The sequence below is a fragment of the Lichenostomus cassidix genome, chromosome W (genome assembly GCF_008360975.1).
Source record: "Lichenostomus cassidix isolate B80296 chromosome W, HeHo_3.0, whole genome shotgun sequence".
Lineage (NCBI taxonomy): Eukaryota > Metazoa > Chordata > Aves > Passeriformes > Meliphagidae > Lichenostomus > Lichenostomus cassidix.
Window position 1 is genome coordinate 18,946,097 of NC_139510.1, and position 16,806 is coordinate 18,962,902.

General features: G+C 43.3%; 1 long non-coding RNA gene across 1 annotated transcript in view; it reads left to right on the forward strand.

The window, feature by feature from the left end:
- The window catches only part of LOC146425627 (uncharacterized), a 449,835-nt gene that overhangs the window by 242,330 nt on the left and 190,699 nt on the right, over positions 1-16,806 (forward strand). The window lies entirely within an intron of this gene.

Below are 16,806 nucleotides of genomic sequence, written 5' to 3' on the forward strand. Positions count from 1 at the left end.
GAGTCCTTACCCGGGAAAAGTTCTCCAAGCTTTACCTGTGAAGTGAATGTTTTCAACAATGACAGTTCCTGGACCGTGGCAACATAACTAAATAACTAGTGATATTTCCTTAAGTAAATTTCTAATAATTGTAGTGATAAAAAGTACTTATAACAAAGCAAATTAATCTGACAACAGACGTCTGTTCTCACAAACGAAATGGGGGAATTTGTTGGAAAACACAGTTTTCCAGCAAAAATTGTGTTAGTTGAGCAGGTCTGAACAAAACCTCAGCATACGCAGGCCTCAGTAAAAATCCTATCAAGCTGCAATAGCTTGCTTCCCTGAGAACGCTTCGTGAGAAAATATCAAGAAGATGCAGCTGTGTAAGGAATGTATGGGAGTGAACTTGTGATTAACAAAGAATGAGGAGGAAAAACCCTGATTATGTGAGAACAAACTGCAAATATGTGTGTAATTATAATTAGTAACATCTGTAACAGTATATAAGTTTCTCGTTTGGTGAAATAAAATTGAGCTTACTTATATCTCACATTGAGACTGCCGTGAGTTCCCTCTCGCCGCTTCGTCATGAACATTTAACACTGATGTTGGATAGAAAAGTTATATTAGTTATTATGCAAGAACATGCATTTGTGTTTCAATAACACACTGCATAGCAATTTTGAATTAATGGAAGAAACTTAGGAGAAAAGATAACTCCATCTCAGCCAGACCCAATACAATGGTATGGAATAAGGGAGAGAAATCACATCGGGTCTGTATGAAACTGAGTTAACTTTCCCCGTTGCAGTCCTCATAATACTGTGCTTTGTATTTATAGATAGAATGGTGTTGACAAAACACCGGTATTTTGGTTACTGCTGAGCAGTGCTCAAACAGCACCAGGACTGTCTCTTCAGCCTCTCCTCCACTCAAAGGGTCCCTGAAGACTGGAAGTGGGCAAGAGGTTGGGAGGGAACATAGCCAGGACAGCTGACTCAAACTGAGTAAAGGGGTATTTAATACCATATGAGGTCGCGTGCAGCAATAAATGCAAAGAGAAAAGAGGAGAGGAGGCATTCATTAAGGTGTTTGTCTTCTGAAGCAACACTATATGTACTGAGATCCTACTTCCCAAGAGGTGGCTGGAGATCACCTGCTGATGGGAAGTAGAGAATAAATCTTTTTGTCTTCTTTTGCTTCCGTATGTGGCCTTTGCTTTTTTTTATGAAACTACCTTTTTCTCAACCCTCAAGGTTTTCATTTTATTTTCTCCCCCTGTCCTGCTGAGAAAGGGGAGTGATATGGTAGCTTGGTGGTGTTACCAATGAGTGTTTGAAATCACTTAAAAATTCACCAGCAAGGGTATCAGCAAAAACCAGATTTAATATTAAGCGATGGCACGACAAAGTTTGTTGGCAAGATTCACTCTACCACTTATGAGACAGTCAAGGCCTACCAAGGAAAAACAAGCAACCACAAAATCAAACAAAATCCAGGCAATCAAAACAGAAATGAATTCAGAAATATCCAGAGGGGTGTGTGTGTGTGTGTGTGTGTGTGTGTGTATGTGTGTGTGTGTGTGTGTGTGTGTGTGTGTGTTTAGGTGCCTGTGACAAAAGGATAGTGAGGGCAAGAATAAAAAGGAATATGGCCTAAAAGCTTAAGAGCACTCAAGCTTAACAGTACTTTAACTTAACTTATACCATAAACTTAACAATTTAACAAAGGAACAACACTTAAATTATACCTAACTTAACTTATAACTTAACTGTAACAGAGGAATAACACTTAACAGCATTTAACCTAACTTATACTTCGAAGTTAAACTTCGCAATTTAGCAAAAGAAGAACACGTAGCAGCATTTAATTTAGCTTATAACTTATGACTTAACCTTACTTACAGGCCTAACTTATTTAGATATTCGAGGTACTTAAACATCTAAGAAAGCACCATTTCTCCCATATTTCCTTATTTTTACTTCTCATTTATCCTCCGACTCTGTTAGGTAATTAAATCACTTTGCAACTTTAAGTTTGGAGCCTCTTTTCCCTTTTTCTGTGCGTCCTGCCACCAGTGTCCTATCTCAACTCATGAATCTGGTGTGTGTTTAACAGTTTTTTCTTTCCCCTCTCCTGCATGTCTGTGGCAGGAGAGAGCAGGGGTGCCTGGCATTTAGTCAGGGTCAAACCCCGACAACAACCAAAGCTCAATTGGATTTGAAGCTGGCCAGTACTGTGGTGAATAACAAAAAATGCTTTTTTACATATGTTAAGAACAGAAGGAGGACTAAAGAATGTCGCTGTTGAGCCACTAGCAGAGAAGAAAAACCCGGATTCTCAGCGTAGCATAGAAAAGAGAGATTTATTATTTTGAATCCAACCTACATAGGCTTTTCAGAGGTCACCCAGATTGGTCAGTCAGAAACCTCCCCCTAGGCCTGATTGGCCAGGCCTGAACTGTCCAAATCTCGAGACACTGTTCTAACAACATCCAAACTTTATCTTTGTTTATAAAACACAGAAGTTTTCATGGGAAAGACCTGTGCTAGCCACAAAAGAAAACATTGGTCCATTACTTAATGAGGTTGGTCACCTTGCCAAGAGGGATGAACATCAAGCAGAGACAGTTAATGCCTTCTTCACCTCTGTCTTTAACACCAATGATGGGCCCTAGGACTCCAGGAGCCCTAGGCTGGAGGGCTATGACTGGAGGAGTGCCATGTTTCCAGTCAACTTTGAACTTTTATGGTATTTGCTGCTGGAAGAGAATGCACAGAAGTCTATGGGGCCCGATGGGGTTCATCCCACAGTACTGAAAGTTGGCTGATTCAGTTATTCATCAATGGTCTTGGGTAAGTGAATGCAGCAGTGCAAAACCTGAAGGCAGCTCTCCCCTGCTGCGGGGGGAGGGCTGCCCCAGAACTGGAACACGCAGGATGGTCATTCCATGGCCACGAGCTGTGGGGCTGGTCAGACGCGGTCCTTGTAGAAGCGTCGCAGGTTTAGAAAGGCAGCTGTTTGGTTCCTGGTCTCCATGGTGTTTTTATTGTGGAAAACAGGGGAGGAGTGGGGAGACTGGGGAGGGGGAAGGGAAAACAAGGGAGGGTACAGGTTCCATACGAGCCCAGAACCAAAGAGGCCCGTTCCTGATCTGGCTGGGGTTTTTATCTCTAGGGATGGGAGGCGGTCCTGACTCACATCCAGTCAGAAGGGGTCAGGGGGGCAGGGTCAGGGACAGGAAGGACACACGTTACAAAAAGTGAAGACGTTCCAGTCAACTGGAAGATAGAAAATAACGTAGCGACAAGAGGAAACTCACAGCATTCTCAATATGAGTTATAAGCAAGCTTCCTTTATTTTAACGCGTGTGCTCTCTTTGTACTATTACCGTGTTTTTATTTATTAATCACTAATCTACTCGTTAATTGCAGCAGTTACAGCTTACATTTCTTTCACATTCCATTCCCACATCTACAAGGTTTTTTCCCTCATTCTCTGTTAATCATAAGTTTCCTCCCGTACATTCTTCACACAGCTGCATCTTTTGATATTTTCTCATGAAGCGTTCCCAGGGGAAGCGAGCTGCTGCGGCCTGTACACGGCCTGAGTGCTACTTAGCCTAACAATGATCTTGCTCACACAAACCTTCTAATAAGTTATGTCCGTGATCTTTAAGCCATTGTGTAACAAGAAAATATTCCCATTTCTGTTGTAACGTGTGTCCTTTCCCTGATCCCTCCCCCTTGACCCTTCCGGACTGGCTGATGTGAGCCAGGAGCACCTCCTAACCCCACGAATAAAAGCCCAGCGGGACGCAGAACCGGGCCTCTTGGATTCTAGGCTCTATGGAGCTAAAATCCCCCCTCGGCTCACCTCTCCCCTCCCCCACTCCCCAGTTCCCTCACTTATTATCCCAATAAACCACATGGAGCCTAGAATGGAACAGCTGCCTTTCTAAACCTGTGACGCTTCCACAACGACCCAGTCTGACCAGTCCCATCGCTCGTGGCCAAGGAGAGACCATCCTGCGTGTTGTGGTTCTGGGGCAGCCCTCCCCCCCGCAGCAGGGGAGAGCTGCCTTTAGGTTCTGCACTGCTGCACATTTCCAAGAAGGGCAAGAAAGAAGACCCAGGTAATTATAGGCCTCTGTGTTGGTTTTTCATGGCCTGGGTTTTGGTAGCAGAGGATGGGGGGGGGAACCAGCCCACAGAGGTGGCTTCTGTGAGAAGCTGCTAGAAGCTTCCACCATGTCCAGCAGAGCCAATCCCTGATGGCTCTGAAGATGGGCATGCTGCTGTCCAAGGCTGGGACAATTAGAGATGTTAGTAACGCCTCTGTGAAGACATATTTAAAAATTAAATCAAAACAAAGTGGGGCACAGTTTTTTCTAGCCAGAGAAGAGGAGGAGGTGAGAACATGTGAGGGAAACAACATCAAGACACTAAGGTCAGTGAAGAAGGAGGGGGAGGAGGTGTTCCAGGTGCTGGAGCTGAGATTCCTCTGCAGGCCGTGGTGATGACCATGGTGGAGCAGGCTGTCCCCCTGCAGCCCATAGGGATCCATGGGGGATGCAGAGATCCATCTGTAGCCCATGGGGGAGGTGCCCATGCCAGAGTGGGTGGACGTCTGGAGGAGGCTGTGGTCCAGTGGGAGACCCGGTGGAGAGAAGGGGCCCCTGCTTCCAAGCTGGAGCAGCCTGTCCTTGGAGCACCACACCCCGTGGACAAGTGACCCACGCTGCAGCGGTTTTGGGAGGACTATCTGCCTGTGGGAGGGACTCACATTGCAGGAGTTTTGGGACAACTGCTGCTTGTGAGACTGGAACCACAGTGGAGAAGTTCATGGAAAACGGTCTCCCGTGGGAGGGACCCCATGGTGTAGCAGGGGAAGGATTCCTCTTCCTGAGCAGTAGAAGATCTCGGATGACGAACTGACCAAAACCCCCATGCCCTGTCTCCCTGTTCTGTTGGTGGGAAGGAGGGAGGGGTTGGGGGGAAAAAGGTATTTTTAAGGGCTTATTTTACTTCTCATTATCCTCCTCTGATTTTGTTAGTAATAAAATCACTTTGTCCTTCTAAGTTGAGCCTCTTTTTCCCTTGGAGTGTTTTCTCCCAGTCCTTATCTTAACTCATGACCTCTTTGTTAACTTTTTCTCTCCTCTGCCCAGCTGTGGCAGGGGAGGGCGAGTGAGCGACTTTTGTGGGTGCCTGGCATTTGGCCAGTGTCAAACCACAACAATGATGAAACAACTACATGGATGGATGAGGAGAGAACATTGGATATTATCTACCTCGACTTCAGCAAGGCTTTCAACACTGTCTCTCACAGCATCCTCACAGGCAAACTCAAGAAGTGTGGGTTAGATAAGTAGACAGTGAGGTGGATTGAGAACTGGCTGAACAGCAGATCCCAGACGGCAAATATCAGAGGGTCATAATCAGTGGCATAGGGTCTAGTTGGAGCCCTTTATCTAGTGGTGTTCCCCAAGGTTCAATACTGGGCCCAGTATTATTTAACTTGTTCATCAATGATTTGGATGAATGGGCAGATGCCTCCTCAGCAAGTTTGCTGATGATACAAAACTGTGAGTAGGGGCCAGAATGATGTGCAGCCCTTCAGAAGGACCTTGACAGGTTAGAGGAATGGGCTAAGAAGAACTGTCTGAAATTCAACACGAGCAAATGAAGGGTTCTGCACCTGGGGAGGAACATGCACCAGCACAGGCTGGGAGTGACGTGCTGGAAAGCAGCCCTGTGGAAAAGGACCTGGGGGTCCTGGTGGACAACAAACTATCCATGAATCAACAGTGCCCTTGTTGCCTTTTTGAGCCTAGAAATGAAACTCCAGATAATTTTAGTATAGGAGGTAATAGAAAAGTGGATCTTTATTGGAGCTCCAGGGGCAGTTATGGAAAAATATTCACAAAAGCCCACCCCCACAGGGGTGAATACAGTTTTATAGGTTTTAGGAAATTAGCATAGTTGATAAAAAGCACCAATTAGGAGGACAAGTGGTGATGGGATTCCTCCCAGGTCAAGCCCCTTCTCTGGAGCCCCCCTCCCCCCTCCCCCATCCTTGGTATTAGCTGTACTTGTTTATGAAAATGTGTGTCAAAGATGTTGTTCTCAACCTTGGTTCCCAGGGAGAACCAAGATAGGAGAGGGCCCTGTACCTCCCTGGGGCTTGGAGCTTTGGAATGTGTTTGGTCTTTCTAGCTGGGGAAAAGGGTAGGGAAAAGTACGGGGAAAAGGGTAGGGAAAAGTACTGGGAAGGCTACAACTATATAAAAGACAAAAATCATCTGGCATCATTCCCCCCTTTTTTAGAAACTAACAAGACTCTACCCTGTCTAGTCTCTTCAACATACTTAACCACAGCATCGAATCATTCAGCCAGCTATTTTATACAGACTAACTACAGATAAAAGCAGTATGAACAGTTCCTTTTATCCATGCCCAGTTTGGTAACCATGAAGTAAGTGTACTGAAGGTATATTTAAGGTTCAGTGAATCTTTTGAAAGCTACCTGATGTAGAATTTGAGTCTGCTTTCAAATTTCAACTAAATCCTTATTAATTATTTTTCATTCTGATCTTCATAAGAACAACAGTGTTCAATACCACCCTGACAAGTTCTTCTGACAAAGAGCTCTTGGATACATTTTGAACTAAAATTACATGCAAATCTTGGGGCCAAATCTGAACCATGGTTACTAACTGTGCAGATAACAGGCACAAAAGAACACTTTAAATCACATCATCATGATTTGTGTTGGTCTCTGTTTTCAGTTGTTTCAGTAGAAGAGGTCTTTTTAACTCTGGAGTAGGGAATTCAGGGTTCTCTGCCAGCACTTCTGGCTTTGGTGAGGGTAACCAGGACTTGGAATGGTCCTTTCCACTTAGTTTGTGAAGTCACTGTCTCTCCATTTAGCATAGATCCAGTCTCCAGGCTGGAACAGATGGTCAGGTGTGTCTGGATAGCATGACGAATCTTTGGAGCTTCTGCAAAGTGGAACTTAAAAGTTGTTAGATACCTCTGCAAGTCAATCTTTCCCCTCATATGAACTTTCCTGTAATACACAATTTGATATGGCGTGCCATGCAATATTTCATAAGGGCTTATGTTGCCTTTCCGCCTTGGTTGTATGCGGATCCTCAGTAAAGCTGTAGGCAAGGCCTGAACCCACGTCCTGAATGTTTCTGACAAATTTTAATCTGTGTTTTGAGGGTTCCGTTCACACATTCAGCCTCACCACTTGTCTGGGGTAAGTAGGGAATTTACAGATTTTAAGCAATTCCCAAAATCTGGCTAACTTCCCCGATCACTAGGGGACCAATCCCAAAGGAACCCCAAACCTTGGAATTATATGATTGACCAAAACTTCCACCTCCCTTGTTATGTCAGTGCGACAGGGGTGAATTTCAGACCATCCACTAAAAGTGTCAATCTGACACCAGTACATACCTGTATCCTTTTTACATGGTAACTCAGCAGAATCTATTTGCCAATAATCTCCAGGAAAATCCCCTGCCTTTATTCCTGACACAACTCATTTGCTCATGTCTGAGTTGTTTCTATAGTAGATTTCACATTTGCTTGTTATAGACTGCACAATATCAGTCAATTCCCTTTCTGTTACTACTTTCTTCAGATGTTCCAAAAGGTTTTCTGTTCCCTTATGAGTGCCTTCATGCTGTCGCTGAGGTAGGACTACAATCTGTCCCTCTGGTGTAACAGTCCATTCACTTTCTTTGATTTCAGCCTTTGTGCCAGAAAACTGATGGTTTTTCTGATCACACTATGGGGCAATCCTTGACAGACCAGTTTCCTTCTGTGGCACCACTGTTAAGATGCCCTTTTCTGCCCATTTTATTATTTCATCAGCAAAATTATTTTCTAATTCAGGGGTTGTTTCCTCATATTGATGAGCTTTACAATGTATAAAGGCTGCTTCTCTACACTCCCAAATGCTCTGTAGCAGCGCATGCATCTGTTCAATTGTGTGTTCAATTCCATTACCTTGAATAGTTGCCAGCCCTCTTTCCCTCCAGATGACTTTGCTCAGTTCTAGATCTTTCATTGACATAATCATTTCAGCTCTCTGTGATGATACATCTGATGGCAAGGCTTTTTCTCTGGCTACCTGGTTCGTAGTTGTCACTGCATGACCTGTCATGACATTGCTCTCATCTGCATAGAGTTCCCAGTCTGGATCTTCTGGAGTCACATACTTCAGGTCCAGTCTGCTGGAATAGGTTTCTTCCATGGTCTGCAAACAGTCATACTCAGATATATTATCAGGTAATGTCGAGAACAGAGTCATACTAGGGCTGACAGCAAATGTTTTCAGAACAGCATCATCCTGTTCCAATAATATGGCATGAGGTACCTGTTGTTGGTGTTCGCAAAACAAACCTACAGTGAGACAACTCTTAGATGCAGCACCCTTTGGCTGCTGGACAAATGCAGCAGTTTTTAGCTGCTGCCTTCTCCAGTTCTCCAGGTCCTTTGCCAGCTGATTTCTGGATATAGTTGGGCTGTTCTCTAAATTCTCAGATAAGACTGTCTCGGCGAGCTGGCCCCTCCTCTCTGTTTCAGAATTCTTCCTCTTAAAAGCAAAGAGTCCTTGGCCTTTCTTATTCACAGGGATGCAGGAGAGGGTGTTTTTAGAATTTAATTCAGTAAACCATCCTAAACTATCTGTTATTCTCCTTTTGCAAAATTCCAGTAGATCTTTCTTAGGAGAATTTGGCAAATAGAGAAACTGATGAATCACCCAGTGTTTTCCCAATCCATATTTCAAAGGTCGGAAGAAAGGTTTTATTTCGCTTACCCCTGTGGCACTAATAGGTCTTACAGTACCTTGACTGAGTTTCCCGTCTAAGGTGTTTATTGAAACAGAACTTTGTTTGCCTACAGCCTGTTCTAAAGGAGCTTGCAAAACAGCTTCTGTTTCTTTGGACCCGGTGTTTCTTTGTTGGGTAACAAAAAGGAGAGGGGCTGCTAGAGCCCAACTCCCGCAGACCCGCGCGGCAGGGCAGGAGATACCCATATCCCGGGATACTCCCGACGCGACCGCTTCACCTGTGTTCCCGCTCCCATGGGTGACATAAGCTTCTTTGAGCAGCTCAACCCCGCCTCTGCCCCCGCCCACTGCAGCGGCAGAAGGGGCACCGCCCAGGGCGATGACGTCAGTGCCCTCGGGTCCCGCACCCCCGGCCCGCCCTGGGCCAGAGCGAGCAGGCAGATTGGGCTCCCCCGGGCTCAGCGGCGGCGGCCCAGAGGCGAGCTGCCATGGCGGCCCCGCCCCCCTCCCCGCTCCCCCTTCACAGCTTCTCCCGGCCGTTCCCAGGGTGACGGCCGGGACCACCTTAGCTGCAGCTGTTATAGCGGCTGTTTGCCCTCTTCCGCCACCGGGGGCGTGGCCTCCCAGCTCCCGGCGCCGGCCCGGCAATTCAGGAGCCGGTCCTGCTCCAAAACTCCGGATAAAAGGCCACAAAATTTCTTCCTTGCTCACAGCAGAAGCTGGGCTTCTCTCTAAATCGTCCCGCTTCAACCCTTTGAGGTCCAAGACCTCCCTTTCCACGGACGGAATGTAGGAAGCAGGGGCCCCTCCCCCACCTCCCGCCGTGGCGCGATCCGAGTTTCTCCAGCCGCTCCATGGACCCTGTAGGAAGCGAGGGCTTCCCTCCCCGCCTTCCCCCCGCCTTCCCCCTTGGAGCGAGCCAGGGCCCCCCCGGCCGCTCCGTGGACCTTGTAGGAAACAGGGTCCTTCCCTCCGCCTCCACCCCTGGAGTGAGCCAGGCCTCCCCCGGCCGCTCTGTGCCCAGGCGTCCTCAGGCGAATCCCTCATTCAAAACCCGCGCGTGTTAAACATGAAAGAAACTTTCGCATTATAATTTGTTTTCCTCCACCAACGAGCAGGTGGCGCGCGCGCGCACGTACACACACACACACCGCTTCCCCCCTCAGCCGAGCTGAGGCGCGTCGGAAAAATGGCGAAGGAAAAAACTTTGAGAAATTACTCTAAAAGTAATCTCTCGCCCCCTCACCACGCCGGGTTTTCTTGGGACTACTAGCAGTTACTGACTTAATGTGAGAAATGTCCTCTCACTATTTAAATTTTGAAAGAATTTATTCACTCATTTTCATAGTACAAACAATGATAAGAGGCTTAGAATGGCTGTCTGCCGTTACACAAAGTGAAGTGCAGCGCTGGGTGCTTAGCCACCAATGGGGGGGGGGGTAGCCAGAGGCACACCTTCTGACTAGGGGATACAGTTTTTATAACCCCCTAGCCCCGCCTCCTTCAGGTGCTCCAATTGGCTCGATGTCTTCAGTCCTCATTGGCTCGTCCTTTCTAGGGTCTTCTGATAGGTTAGCTGCTTGCCCAGCTCTCCCCTTTCTTAACCATAACATTTAAGTTAGCCACAACAAATTAACAATTAGACATAACAAACCTATAGAGGTAACCATAACATTTATCAGTTAGCCCCAACAAATGTATAAAGGTAGCCATAACATATACACAACCATTAACAAATAACCATAACAAATACCTCATAACCCTTTACGAAAGCCAATTCCATGACATCATTTATAACAAATCCCTCCTCTTTCTTTTTGTTACAACATTTGGCTTTTGTAATCATTCTCCCTTCTATTTATTTGTTCATACCTTTCATAAATTAACTGGGCCTCCTGGGAAATATCTCCTAAGTTATGATTCTTTTAAAGCAGCTTCATCTTTTTTGCCCCATTAAGTTCACTCACCCTCTCTTCTTCAGGTAGTGTTGACATGCCTTGAACCAGGCGAGTGATCAGCCGGATTAGACAGGGGATTAAGCAAGGGAGGGTCATTAAACTGGCCATGGCACACAGAAAGAAAAATCCCAGCTTTTTCCACCATTCCAACCCCATCAGGTTATCTGACCAGTTTGCCTTTAAGAGAGGCTCCCACCTCTGGACAGGAACATGGGCTAGCTTTCTGATGTTAGTAGCTATGTCCAGAACAGCATTTTTATTATCATCTATTTTTAGACAGCCATCTGGGGTGTTAAATTTTCTGCAGACTTCCCCTTCCTTTGCTAGCAAATAATCCAGGGCCAACCTGTTTTGGTATACTGCTGCTCTGGTTTGCCTTTGTTGTTGTTTTATAACTGCTTGGAGTCTGATAATTCTGTTCAACATATAGATTGGAGTCCGATATCACCAACTCCCATCCTGTGCCCATGTTGCTGGTCCATAGGTACTTATTATCCTTTCTGGAGACCATTTCTTATCCTTCCATTTCTGGGATTCCCCCAGTGGTTCTCTTTTATCTCTGTGTGGTGTATCATATAATGGCACACTCAGTTCATTCTCACATCTCCCTGGCAATTAGAAAAATCCCGGTTGGATAATTCCTCGGGTGCAACTTCCCTTCCAACAGGTTGGTAACTTTGGGAAAGCCCTCTTTTCACATATCCAAAACATCCCGTCAAGTGCTTCCCAATAATTTTTTCCCGTTTCTTTAGGTTTTTTCCAAAATTTGGATATACACTTTCTTCCTCTTTTTCTCAATGCCTGGAACATGGCTGGTTCCTTGGGTACCCACCAAGCATCAGTTACCAGGTACCCCTTGCCTGACATGTCTCCAAAGTTATTAGTTTGTCCAGTACACCAGAGACATCCTTCACCTATTACAGGTGCGCTCAAGGTCCATATTCCTGCTTGATTATCTTTTCTTTGGATAGTGTGGTTCCACCTCAAGAGTTTGACTGGGCCCAAGCTGTTTCCCCTCCATGGCCCTACCTCTGCCATAAGTGTTCCCCCACAAACCTGACAGTTGGTTAGGTTGCGTTCCCGGCTAATTCTTTCTCCCATGTCCACAAAAAAATTTTTACTCAACTCTAGGAGTCTCATGTCTTCCATACTGTCTTGCATGGGAGACAGGAGCCTTATGAGTTTCTGCAGTTTGCCAGGCTTCTGGCAACAGATTAGGGTAGCTAGCACACCAGGACTCGGTCCCATTCACAAGGTTCTTTGATATTTGGCCGATTAGTCTAATATGATGTAAAATACCATTTATTAGACACAGAAAATAACAAACATACAAACAGAACAGATTGACATACACACACAATAAATGCATAATTGCAAAACTATAATAGCTAAAATGCAATTATGGGGTAAATGCTTGTTTGAACTATAAAAATAGTTAAAAATGCAAGTTAAGAAAGGTACCTATAAGTTAGCCGGAATAGTGTTGTGATAATAGCTGCAAGTTCCCCATACCCCTTTCTTAATGACTGTACTTCTCACCTATTGTCCTGCCTTCCCCACCCCACATGGTCCTAGCCACTCCCTCGGGTTTTCCCTATTGGTTCCTGTACCCCAACTCCGCCCATGTACCTCCCCTGTACCCAGAGGTCACTGGGCTAGTGTGTGGTCCCCACCCCTCTCTGTTTCCCTATAAAACCCCTCACCCTCCACCATATTGTTGTCTGTGCTCCACGTGTGTCTATGCAGCATGTCTATGCACCACATGTGGCTGCGTGTGAGGCCTTTGCCCACAAAGCATCTCTGCCTCGGGGAGGTCGTTTGCCTCTGCTGCACCATGCAAATAAACATCTTCCATGGACACAACGCATAGACCCTCCTTGCCTCCTTTATTACCACCAGTTGTGGAAGCAGATGAACCAGAGCAAGCCTTATGGCTCCCCGGCCGATGAGAGCGCAGTCTCCAGCCCTGGGACATAGGGTTTGGTGCACTGAGGCGCTGAACCGGGCTGGGTAGAGACGCTCTAGGGTAAGGTCTGCTAAAACATCCTTCAAACTGCAACAGAATAGTACAATTTAGGAAATCAATGATCTTACCCAATTTTGGTGTTGGGATACATTAGAGTCCACTCTCAACCTTGCAAGAAGTTACCACAGAGCTGCGTCCAGACTCTGGGGAGAAGTTTTCCTCACGCTCCAGTGTCCATGTAAAAAAGCTTCTACCTTTTCTGAAATTTCATGTGTGTTTTATAGAATAAGAGTATGCCGAGTGGGGTCACTAAAAATTCCTCACATTCTCTCTTCATTCCACAGGGTAGTGTTTTTTAGACTTTCGGGTAACATCAGATAACCCTGGTTAGGCTGTTAACCTAATCTGAGCCATCCATCTTCTGCAACCGAGCAGGGAGAGAGAGAAGGGGGGGGAAACGTCCTGCCACACTCCACCCCTGTGACCCAAAGGCTCTAATCTTACCTCAAGAAGAGACAGTGCAGGTGTCTCTTGCCTTCATGCCATAAAAGCACTCACGTTTTTAATATATGTATTATTGTTAATTAATTTTTTTTGGTATACATTGTGTTTCCAAATTGTATTATTTTTAATAGAATTTTGATTAATAGGAAGCACTTGCTGTTGTTTTAGTTTATGGGTTCATATAGCAGATTATATAACACAATATATATAATTTTTAAAAGAAACATTAGTAGTAACAACTAAGAGATTATGAAATATGGCATTAACTTCAGAGTGTTCATAGTAATTGGAGACAATTTAACAAGTTATTTATATTGATATAAGTCCATGTAGGGTGGATTGTTTTTCCACCCCTTGAGTCTTAGGGTCATAGGAGGACGTGATGCAAATCAGGAACGAAGAAGAGTCTGTGGAGACAGTTTCTTGATAGTAGCAACTGCAAGAGTTCAGTCAACGGTTGGTGACTTTTATTTCTTTTGTGTTCTTTAGTTGTCTTCTTCAGTATTTCACCTGTTTTTGCTTAACATGTCAAGTGTTAGACAATTTTACAATAGTTTAAACAAACACACACACACACATACATATATAATCAATTGATTTGACTGTCTCAGGGGGGGTTAAAGATGTAATGAAAATTAATTGTTTTATGTATTTAGAATATAATTCCATTTGGGAATTTATATTTTATTTTGGGAGAATCAAAATTGGTTCTATAATTTGAGTTATATTTAGGATGAAATTTTTTCCAATGTGACAATCAGAGTAAAGGCATAGATATACTAAGGTAATACTTGAAGAAATGATAAAAGATATATATATATATATACACAAAACATTTGAAATATTAAGATCATTGAATCATTTGGTACTTCAGTAGTACTAAATAAGGTTTTCTTTTGAGGTTTTTCTTTTTAGAGAAGATGGTTATTTTTTGATTTATATATTTTTGTTGGTTCTAATTTTGTAAATTTTTGGTGTATTATTTATATACCATTAATGAACACTAATATTAGAAAGTTCTTTTACCTTTATTTTTACAAAGCTAGTAATATTTTATATTGTTTGGAATAGACTCACTAGTGTGTGGTTAACATGCTTTTCTTAGCTATGTTTAGATATGAATGACACTTGGGATAGATTTTTACTATAATTTTACAGGTACGTTTAGGTAGCTTCATTTTTTTGGTGTGAAGCTACTCTTGGTGGTTTTAAACATCTGTATATACAGAGCTTTTAATAGTTATTAGGTTTTTGTTATAATTTTGTTGAGATGGCTGATTAGCCATAATGCATTATTGTAAATAATTACTTGTAAGCATAAGAAAAATGTAAACAATATTACAATTAACATTTTAATTACAGTAAATTCATTAGTTACTGTGCAGTCCAGTATGGCTTTTTATGTTTGGAGTTGGCTTCTTTGCTTGCAGGAGTTCAGAAGGTTTAGTCGATTTCTTTAGTTGTGTAGGTAGTAAACAGTCTTTTCTTGTTGTTCAAGGAGGTTTCTTTTCTTGTTGCTTGAATAGCTTCTTCTTTCACATTCAGGCACACCTAGCTTTTATCTAGTGAAGGTATACTTAACATTTAATGTTAATAGAGAAATTAAATTAAAACAGCAGAGTTTAAATAGTGATAAACATGTTTTTCTGAAAATAGTTATTATCTCTTTTGGCATGTAGTTGCAAACACGTCGCTATTTCCACTACTGTCACATGGGGGCAGTGTAGGGACGGTTTGAGAGGCTTTAATGAGGAAATAGGGTTTTGCCCTGAGCAAAACCAGATTTGTTACAGTTTAAAATGTGGGAAATACTAATCGGGAACTGATTTTATGCTGGTGACCATTAGAATTAGTAGCCACCCAGGCCATGGGCTCTTGAGCATTTGTTAGCATCATTGGTACAATTTCAATTCGGGGTAGCTTTATTATAACTTGTCGGCCTACTGTTAGATTATTTTGAAAGGTTTCAATTTTGTAATGTGAAGTTGTCTGGAAAGACATAGGGTTTTAAGAAAGCTCGTGAAACTGGGCTACTCATCACCCCCTATCTATTATTTATTTGGTATAGTGCTGAAGATAACTGTTTGTGCCAGTTAGAATTCTGCGGTTTGAGGTAACATTTTAATAAACTTATTGGCCCGTTCCACTATCTCGTTTGTCTGTGGATAATAAGGTGTGTGGAAAATCCACTTGATACCTTCCTTCCTGGCCCAATCCTGTACTGCTGTGCTGGTAAAAAAGAGAGCATTTTCGCCTGTGTGTTTTAACTTACAATGTAAAAATTCTGCTAATATGTACTAGTGTTGTGGGTCTTTTAATTCATCTACTTTGTTGTTCCAAAATGATTGCAATGTGTGGTTATTTGAATGCGCTTTAACCCAGCCTATTTGGGTTTTCTGATTCTGAGCTTCTGTTAACAGTCACTCCCAATCCTCTTTCTGCCAAACTGCTTTTCCCATTCACTTGCTAATTCAGTACTTGCTATTGACACAACCACTGTGTAACTCTAGCTCACACAGCATAAGAGTTTACATACACTTTCTTTGCTTTTCTCTTTACTGCCAGTAACACAACTTTTTAATTTTCTTACTTCTGCACTTTCTAAAACTTTCTTTTATCACTTTTGTTTGCTAATTACATGCAACTCTTAGGTATAAAGCAAGTGCATGAGAGATTATTTATTTTTTCTCACTTTAGGCCAGTTTCTGACTGGCAGAGTGTAACATCTGTGTTTTTGTAAGTTTTTTGCTGATAATTGTTTGTCACACATTTTGCTTATAGACAGAGGGTTGATAGATTTTTTGCTGATTGCCTAGGCCTTCTGGAAATTGGCAGTCATCTATTTAGAGCAACCAGCACTCTCTAACTTAGTGTCGTTTGCAAGTTAATAATGGTTGATTTAGGTTTAATATAAAATGGTTTATGTGATAAATACATACTAATATAGTGTTGGCTTTTCGTAGATATTCATTGTGTGTATGGTTTTATTCTTTTTACAGAAGTAGTCATGTCATAAAGATAGAGGTATATAACCAATGTTTTAATTTCTGTTATGAACTAGATTTCGATATAGTAGTAAAAAACTAATAAAAGTAGTTTAAAAGACTTTCCTTTACTAACCACACTACCTGCTTGACTGGATAACACCCAAAAAGAAGACCTGCCACTGATACCTGACTATCAGCCTATAACCAGATGCAAGGACTACGGACCCAAGCCCAAACTGGGAGACGATAACCACGACTGGAAAAAACCACAGCCGAAAAAGCGCATGCTCTAAAAAGGCGGGACCAAGGAGGAGCCATGCAAAATAGTTTTGAGAAAAGTTTGAATATGCATGAATGCTTATGAATAGGCATGAGGCTGACGCAATACAAAGAGTATTTAAGACGACTCCCTCAATGGCAGGTGTGCTTCTTGGCTCAGGGCCAAGCACCCAGCACTGTTTCTTTGCTTTATTGTTTGGTGTCCCCTATTGTCTTTTATTAAACTTTTAAAATTTCAACAGGAGAGTGAAGCGTGTTTTTCACAGTTTATTAGACGTAAGAGATAACAGAACAAAGAAGCTAGACACTTATATACTACACA